The sequence below is a fragment of the Gossypium raimondii genome, chromosome 1, assembly GCF_025698545.1.
Source record: "Gossypium raimondii isolate GPD5lz chromosome 1, ASM2569854v1, whole genome shotgun sequence".
Classification (NCBI taxonomy): domain Eukaryota; kingdom Viridiplantae; phylum Streptophyta; class Magnoliopsida; order Malvales; family Malvaceae; genus Gossypium; species Gossypium raimondii.
The window spans coordinates 46567066-46576470 of record NC_068565.1 but is presented as its reverse complement, the minus strand read 5'-3'; positions in this window follow the sequence as shown (position 1 = coordinate 46576470).

Below are 9405 nucleotides of genomic sequence, written 5' to 3'. Positions count from 1 at the left end.
TCATTTCAAAATCATTGCTTTTAATTTTTTTTAAAGAAATATTGAAACTGTTTCATTTTAATCTAGTGCTGTGCAGCATTTTGAAAGTGGGATAATTTTCCCTTTTGGCCCTCCATGTTACGCGTGTTTTGCAAATTTGCCCTTTGTTTTAATTTATTTTTGTTTCTTTTCAATTCTGTTTTGATTACCATTTAAATTTTTGTATTTGTTTTACTAATTAAGTTTAATATTAGTATTATTATTATTATTATTATTATTATTATTATTATTATTATTATTATTATTATTATTATTATTATTATTATTATTACAACCATAAATTTGTGCGTATTCCTTATAATACATGCATATATACTTTTTATTCTACATATACATTTTTCCATTTTATAGTTCATACATAGATACATTTCCTTTATGTTATTTACGTACATATTGTTTTTATAGTTCATATATATTTTATTATTACTTTATTTTCATAGCTTTTATATACATATATATACGTATATACATTTATATTTTATAATATTTATACATTTTCCATATTTTACAATCCATATATATATACATTTTTATATTATATACGTATATTCATACACTATTCAAAATTGTTATAAATATATTTTCCGCATTTTTTATATATACATATATATCCATATTTTCATAATTTACTAATATATTATACTTGTACATTTTATTTTTATAATGCATATACATTTTCTATATTATATATACATATATTATATATATTTCATTTTTATATATATTTATATACATACATATTTTTTACATATATATACATATCTTCATAGTTTATTTATATATTATATATTTACATTTTTTATATATTTTGTAAATATATATGCATATATCTTAAAATACGCATACTTTTATATACTTCTATATATTATAATTTTTATAAACGCATTTATAAACATACTTACTTATATATATTTTGTTTCATAATTTTAAAATATATTTGTATATTTGTTTTTTTAATGTTTGTCTTATTAAAGCATTAAATTCATCTTATCTCGTATTTTTTTAAAATATTTGGTATTCATGATTCTCGAGAAGGATTTGGTCCTAACTTATTGGGCTTCAATTCTATTCGATGAATTTAGATAGCCAAATATTTATTTTGCAATAAAATTGTACATTTCATAAAAAGCTCATTATCAGAATTCAATACGTTGTGTCCTAACGCATTGGATATGACACATTATTTTCTCGAGATGAGGATTTCTAAAAAGTAAAGACTATATTCGGTATTTGGAATTTTGAGAAATTGTGCCCTAACTTACTGGGTTTCGATTTTCTTCATTTGACCTAAATAGCCGAATATCTTTCTTAGATTTAAATGTGTGAGTTTTAAAATCAAAAGACAAACTTAATTTTGAAGATTTAAAAATATTACGCCCTAACTCACTAGGTGTGATGTTTTATTTCTTTGAAATAAGAATGTTTTATTATTTTAATTCATTCAAGTTAAAAAGTTTTTTTTAAATCTTTTCAAATTTTCGACACCAAGGCATTAAACAATCAATTCGGTACCAATTTTGGGACTTACGAGGGTGCTAACCCTTCCTCGTGCGTAACTGACTCCCGAACTCGTTTTCTCAAATTTTTGTAGACCAAAATAATTTTTAAGGTGAGCTGATCACACCTCAATAAAGGATCGGTAGTGACTCCAGTTTTTTATTTTAAAGTCGACAACTAAATTTTTGTTTTCAAAAAAATGGTTTCGACAGATACATTACGTAATTAATATAGGTTCAAAAGAATAAGTAACTAACATCGGTTTCCAAGCATTGGTCTAACAACAGCCTAATATTTTTTAGGTCTTCGGGAAGTCCCACATAGTTTGGCCCATGGTTCCACCTGTACAAGTGATATGTTAGTCGAAACGTATAATAAAAAAATTACTGTACATACTACATATTTGTTAATAAATGATGTTTACCTCGTTATCAACAGAAACATGTATGGGTCGGCCACCTTGGGACATAGAAACGGTAGTCGCCACAAGACCCACGACTACAGCAAGAGCAGACAACCATCGATCGACGCCGCACTTGGTACCGTGGCCCGACACATCTTTTGGTATAACGTAGAAATACGACAAATCCCAAACTTAGTTTTCTGCACTTATTGAAGTCCAGTAGATATAGTAGCTACTTTATATGCACCAAATTTCGAGATTTGTTGGGCACTAAAATGCCTCGGTTAATCTCATGATGTATGCTTGGGCGTATTGTTCTATGACCTCCTCCGTTTGGTTTTCAAGGTCTTTAGGGAGCTCGTTGAAATTATCTTTCAACCAGTTCATCGATATCCAATCACCTTCAAACTTGTCTGAGACTTTCCTCAACAGTGATTGACAGAGACCCACTTTGCCTAGAACGATCGCCGATCTTATGATGACTGGTCCATCAACTGGCAAACCGAGTTGTAACACTTCATCTTCGAGTGTGATTGTACACTCGCCGCATGGAAGGTGGAAAGTGTGTGTTTCGTGCCTCCATCTTTCCACCAATGCGTTGATTAGTGCCAAATCGAGTTTGCAACCCCCGGACATGCGAGATGCATGTAAGAATCCAGCCGCTTGCAAGTGGTCACAAATTTCAAAGATCCTAGGCTTTCCTATATTATGAATGAAGCCTTCTAGAACATGATCATCTGCCTATTTACACAATAAAAGAATTTTCAAATTAAAAAATTTAAATTTAACATTATTGAAATTTAAAAAAATTTAAATTTTCGTCTTACCATTACTGCTTGGGCGGTGGAAATATGCCTGTCGTCAAAGCGGATTAGAGAGGCAGCCATTTCTGAGAAATCAATTTGAACGAATAAAAACGTGATAATTACAAAATAATGTTTTTAAATGAAAATATAAAAAAAATTAACACGAGAAAGTCGAAAGATTTGAGAGGGTTTGAGAGAGTTGAGAAAAGGATGTGAATAAAAAAATAAAATTTGGGGGTATTTATAGGGTAAAAAAAACTTACCGTTTGATTTTTTTACCGTTGGCGCGACAACATTCAAAAAACCGTTACTTTTTGACCATTATGGGAAAGCACGTCTAGCTAGACGAATTTTCCAGAAAGCGCATCTAACTGGGCGCGCTTTCCTGACACTTATGCAGAAAGCTCGCCCAGATGGACGCGCTTTCCATTTAAATCAACCTATTTCCCTTATTTTGTCGGATTTACTTTCACTTTAAAAATAATGTAGAAAAATTTAATTCTTTAAATTTACCTTTTCCTATTCCATACCCTAAATAAATAAATAAATAATTTTAATTTTAATTTTAATTCATAAATGATTTGGTTCTATTAGAATTAAATACATTTACTAATAATATTTAAGTGATTGCATTGATATATTGATATTAAATATATGTTCTATTTGTTTTATTTTATAAATTATTTTTATTCTAATTAATAATTTTTAATTGTAAATAATATGAGTTATTTGTATATGTGCATTGTATGGATAAAACTAATATTATATTTATCTTGGAATCCATTTTAAGATATATTTTGATTTATTAAAGAAATTTTATTATTTTTAAATTTTATTTACTTTACTTTTATATATAAGGAGAATAATTTTATTTTTAGATGATATATTTAAAACAACTTACATATTTACACTAGAATTTAGTTTGATCATATATACTCAATTTATTAGAAAAAATAAAAAATCTTTTAAAGTTATTCCTTTTTAGATTCTTTTATTCAAATCAATGCATTAGTCCTTTTTCATTTGACACAATGTGTTTGTATGATGTTATTTGGATAAAAAGAATAATTTTATAGATTCGAGAATAAATATAAAATAATTTTAAAAATATATATATTTGAAGATGTTTTAGTATTTTGGAATCTATCAAATATTTATCTTAAAAATTATTCAAGAATTTATAAAGATATCATTTGAATTGAACTAACTTTAAAATTAAAATAGGAAAAGAAATTAAAACTTTAAAAGACAAAAACCAGCCACCTCATGCTGAGCAACGGAACTCCGCATTTGGCCAACATACACAATCTAGTATATATATATATATATATTATTTTTATTAGTAAATTAATTTTTATACATTTCCAAACTTATAAATTAAATGAGTGATTAGTAATTTGGTCCGTTTTTTAATTTTTCTTACAATAATTCTGATTTTTTAAAAAAAAAATTAAATCATTCAAATTATTTGTAAATGATTACACGGCAGTGGTGGACTAATCAACAGTTGATACGTGTTGATTGCTATTATTTTTGCCTAATTTGCTATTTATTTCTCATAAAACTCTAGGCAAATGACATATTGGCACGTGGTAATATAATTTTTAAAATAAAACCATTAAAAATTTAAAAATAAAAATGTTTTAAAATTTTTTCTTAAATCAGAAAATAATTTTACAACACCGTAAACTTCTTCTCGAGTTACTCACAAAACCGTAAGATATCAATGCTAGATTATTGGAAAGCAGGAAAACACGAGAGATTGAATGATTATGGATTGCGAAATTATTTTATTTGGAAAAATATGTTTATGTTTTACGAAATTTATTAATTAAAATAAATTAAATGATTAAATGATTTATGTTGTTATTCTCAGCGATAATAAAGCCCCAATCTAAAAAATCCAATAAATATATTCAAAATTGATTTAAGGTTCTTTATCAATGATTTGGATTTAAAGGCTTGAAATTGCTATTTGGGTTTCCAAGAGAAGTTTGTGAAGAAAACAAGGTTTCAACCTTCTTCCGTGACAGATTGTGGAGAAGGTGAAAGAATGTGAAAAGATTAAAAACCTAACAGCAGTTGAACAACGAAGAATACGAGGCAATACAATGAGTTTTTTTCTTAATATTTTCAGATTTGTAAAAAAAAACCACTACTTTTTTTTTCAAGATTTAGCGATTTTAAAAATGTAACTTTCTTACATTTTTAAAATATTTTTGCCCAGATTTGTAAAAAATTAATTTTTAGAATTTTTGTTCAGAAATTTTGTTTAGAAAATCAAAATGATATCTTAGTTATAGTTCAAGGACCAAATTAATAATTAACCATTTAGATTAATTTAGATTAATGTCACATCACATATAAAATTTAACGGAGGGGCTAATTTGCATGTTTCAAAATGTATAAAGGCTAACTTATCTATTTTTTGTAGAGGGGTCGAAATGCAATCCACCCTTAAGTATAAGGATTTCCCTAGCACTTTTATCTTTGAAATATGAATGTAAAAGTTTTTAAATTTATTTATTTATAAATTTAATTAGTTATATAGTATTTTTAAAAATTCATGTTTCTATTATCAAGTTTATTAATGATTAATAATTTTATTTAAAAACATTGTTACTTTTATCTATTTTTTTAGAATTTTTACTTCTAAATTAATGTAAGCAAGTGATTTGCCAATTGCATGAGGGAAGTAACCACGGTGGTAGTATCAAGCATGCAATTTTGCAGTAAAAAATGAACTAACTTTCCAATATCCTTATTTACTTTCATTTGAATAGAACTCTAGTTCATGGTTTAGTGGCTTGGGTGCTAATCTTAAAGACCTATATCGTGGGTTCAAATCATAGGGACAGCTTGTCAAAGACATTGTGATATTTTGTAACACCCTTATACATGACCCGATCACCAGGTCCGAGCTATAGGGTACTACATTCGTTGCCGGAGCAACTACAATCAATAACATCCAATTCAACATTATTATACATTTAAAACAAAATGATTCATGCATATAATACGATACGTTATCCATTTCGAGGCTTATACAAGCTTATGAAAGCTCTTTTTCTAAACTGAGATCGAAATTGGACCAAATTGTAAAGAATAAAAAGTTTCGAGTCGACGTCGCGACTTCAGGATATCCTCATCATGACGTAACTCACTGTTTTGGTTTGTCGTGACCTTGAAGCTACGTTGTAGCAACGTGAGCCCTAAACTAATTCTCATTGCGACGTGATCCCAGCAACTCAACAACTTCAAATTGGTACCTAAATGAACACCAAAACATTATTAGCCACATATATGCTAATCTCAATACCTCAATTTCAGTCATTCCCTATAAAAACAAGCCTAAAATGCCATGTTCAACATTAACACTTCTTTTATACTCTAAACATTAACCAAATCACATGATCATTACATATACATATTTAACCATTTATGACATTAAACCAAAGCACCCCTTAGGTACATGCCATGAGACCAAAAAAAGACTATACAAACATTGTTGAGTCGAGAGGGTCACTTCTCGGATGCTGGAATCACTTTTCAGGATGTAACACCCCTCACCCGGCCTGGTCATTGGATCCAAGCTACGGGATGCTACTTCTATTACCAGAGCTAATCACATTTACCTCTCAATAACAATCCATTCAATCATCGACTCTGATCATAATTGCATGCACATTACAGTATACAAACAAAATCAAAACTCAATTGAGCTTACGAAAGCTCTTAAGTTGACACGAGCATAAATAAGGACTAAACTGTAAATTTTTCAAAGTATGAGCATAGGTACCGATACCTAGGTCAAGTATCAATACTAGGAAAACATTATTCGAGCATACACCAAAATTTCATTTTAAAGACCTTAATTATCAACAACCAATATATCACAAAATTTGGCATCTTTTTATATACAAACTTACGCATACTACATACCTAAATGGCCCTCAAAATGCAACTTTCATCTATACATTTCATGTCAACTAAACTACACACAACTTCAATAGATTCTCAATCGTCTTTCAACCAATCATGCAATTAACCATTACTCTCACAAAACATACCATTCATATTCATCAAGTACTTTAGCATCATCATTAACTTTAACATCAAAGTGTTTTATCTATAACCAACACATTACCAATTTGTAAACTTAAGTACATAACATATACCATTCAAAATCCAAAGTACCAACATTCAAGGTACACACATATACATAACGTTGCCTATATACATGTCATATAACCGAGTTCAGAACGTTTAAAAGTCTATTGAGTCAATATTTTATGTGTAGCAAATTACCCTAAAAAACTACATAACATTGCGAGCTTCAACGAGGAGGTGGACCCCCGAGCTAGTCTGATGCTCCATTCTAGGGAAGTTCGATAACCTCTTATATTTGAGACACATTGGGGACAATGTGTAGTCTAAGTGTTAGGGGTGCACATAGTTTTATATGTTTTATTTTTCTTACTTTTATGCCATTTTGTGCATTTATTTTAATTTTTTGTCTTTTTCAAAAAAAAATTCCAAAAATATTTTTCATTTTTTTGTTTTTATTTTGTGTAATTTCATGGTGCTTGGACTATAATTAGGTAATGAGTTACTAGTTGTACTTGTTGAATAAGTACATAGAATTACCAAATTTGTAAATTTTGAATGATATTAGATAATTTCTTATTCTTAATTGTAGACTAATTAGTTCAATTAGTTAATTTATTCGTAATTGTAGACTAATTAGTTCAATTAGTTAATGTGTATAATAGACTAGAGGCAATAACCTAAATGAAAATGTATAAAGTATACCATAGGATGAATAAAGTATATGAATCCTTGTAGATAAATAATTTGAATTGTTAATTGTTTGTTTAAGTAGATGTATGTTTAAAAGAACTGGTGTTAGGTGATTGATTCGGGAAAAACCTTAGGCATTGTTTGAAATAGCCTAGAGCCTAAAAGCTTATATGTTGCTATGTACCCCTAATTCTTATATCTTTGAGTCTCGAGTAACCTTTTCTTTTAAGCCTTAACATCAAAGGCTTTTTTCTAAACGAGTTTAGTACGATCCTTATTTGTCTCGTTCTTTAAATACACTATGTAATGGACATTGGGCCATAGACATTGAGGGCTAGGTAGAAACATTATGGTGGCTTTGTGTGCGAAAAAAAGAAAATGAAGGAATTACGTGAATTAGTATGTTTAAAAAAACAAAAAAAAAAGAGGGGTGAACGAAAGAGTGCAAAATAAAGAAAAAGAGAGCTAAATCAAAATTAAGCTAAAAAATGAAAATATTTCGATTCACAATTATAAATTTTGTATGTACTCATCTTGCGTAATACCTTCTAACATTTTGGAGAAATAAGGTAGGTGAGAGAAAGAGAAATAAGGAGGTGAGCTTGTAAATAAATTAGGGACGAATAGGGAACAATTTCATGTGCTTAACCGTTTCTAGTGTTTGAAATTGTTTTGAGTATCTATTGTTTGAATTTTGAGCCGTCCTAAGCCTCAGAACTTTACAAGTCTAGAAGACCTTTGTGACCCGAATAAATCATCAACACAATAATTTATGAATAGCTTGCATTTGTCTGAACGAATATGACCAATTCTTTTTAAATATCTATGAGAAATCCATATAATTCATTTTGATGGATGACACTTGTATATATGTTCATTTCCATTGTCTCTACATTTATTGACATTTTAACTCAGTGAATTAATTATGTTTGCATTAGGAATAAACATGTTAGCTAGATATCACTCTTAAGTTGCATGTGAGGTAGTTCTCGTACGAGTTTGATGTTTGATGTTTTACTGCCATGTGACTTAATTGTCTAATTTAGTCTAAAATGCATCTTTTTTTTTTTGCATGTTTAGTGTGTTTGCTTGAGGACAAGTAAAGAGTCAAGTGTGAGAGAGTTTGATCTGCCATAATTTGATATGAAAAATTAGGTTTTTCCAATGTACTTAAGGAGATTATTCTCGAGCAAAGTAATGTCTTTTTCATAGTTTTTTTTGTAATTTTTAAATTTTAAGTTAATAAATGTAAATATCTCGTTTTTACTCAATTTGTGACACAATTTGGCCAATGGTGTCATTGGGGGCCTAACATATGGTTGAGTGGTGTAGGGACGTGTTGGAGGTTGAATATGAGCGAAAATGACACCAAAAGAAAGGATGTCGTGATATACATACCTTGGAATCGAGATACCTCTAGCAGTATTGAAGATTGAATACCACCCTTCAGTGTATCACGATATCCACCTTCAAATGCCCCCAAGGTTCGAAACTGCCTAAGGTATTGGATATCCCATTTTGGGTATCACGACACTGACATAGTGAGAAAGACAAAATTGGATAAAAATGGTAGTCTTTGTCCACCTAATCCACCAATCACTCAAGGCACGTGTAGGGGCAATTTTGACAACAAAAAATATCAACATTCCATCTAAAACAACCAATTTTGGCTAATGAGGAGTGACACACACATTAATTTAGTTATTAGCTTTAGTTTTTCTAGGTTTTCTCTTAGTTTTTCTGCAACTTTTCTAGGCTTTTTATTTTCTCTTCTTCTTTCTTAGTTTTAAGGTTTATTTTTCTGCATTTACTTCTTATTCTTAGTGTTATTTAAGTTACTTATCACTGTAACTTAAGTTT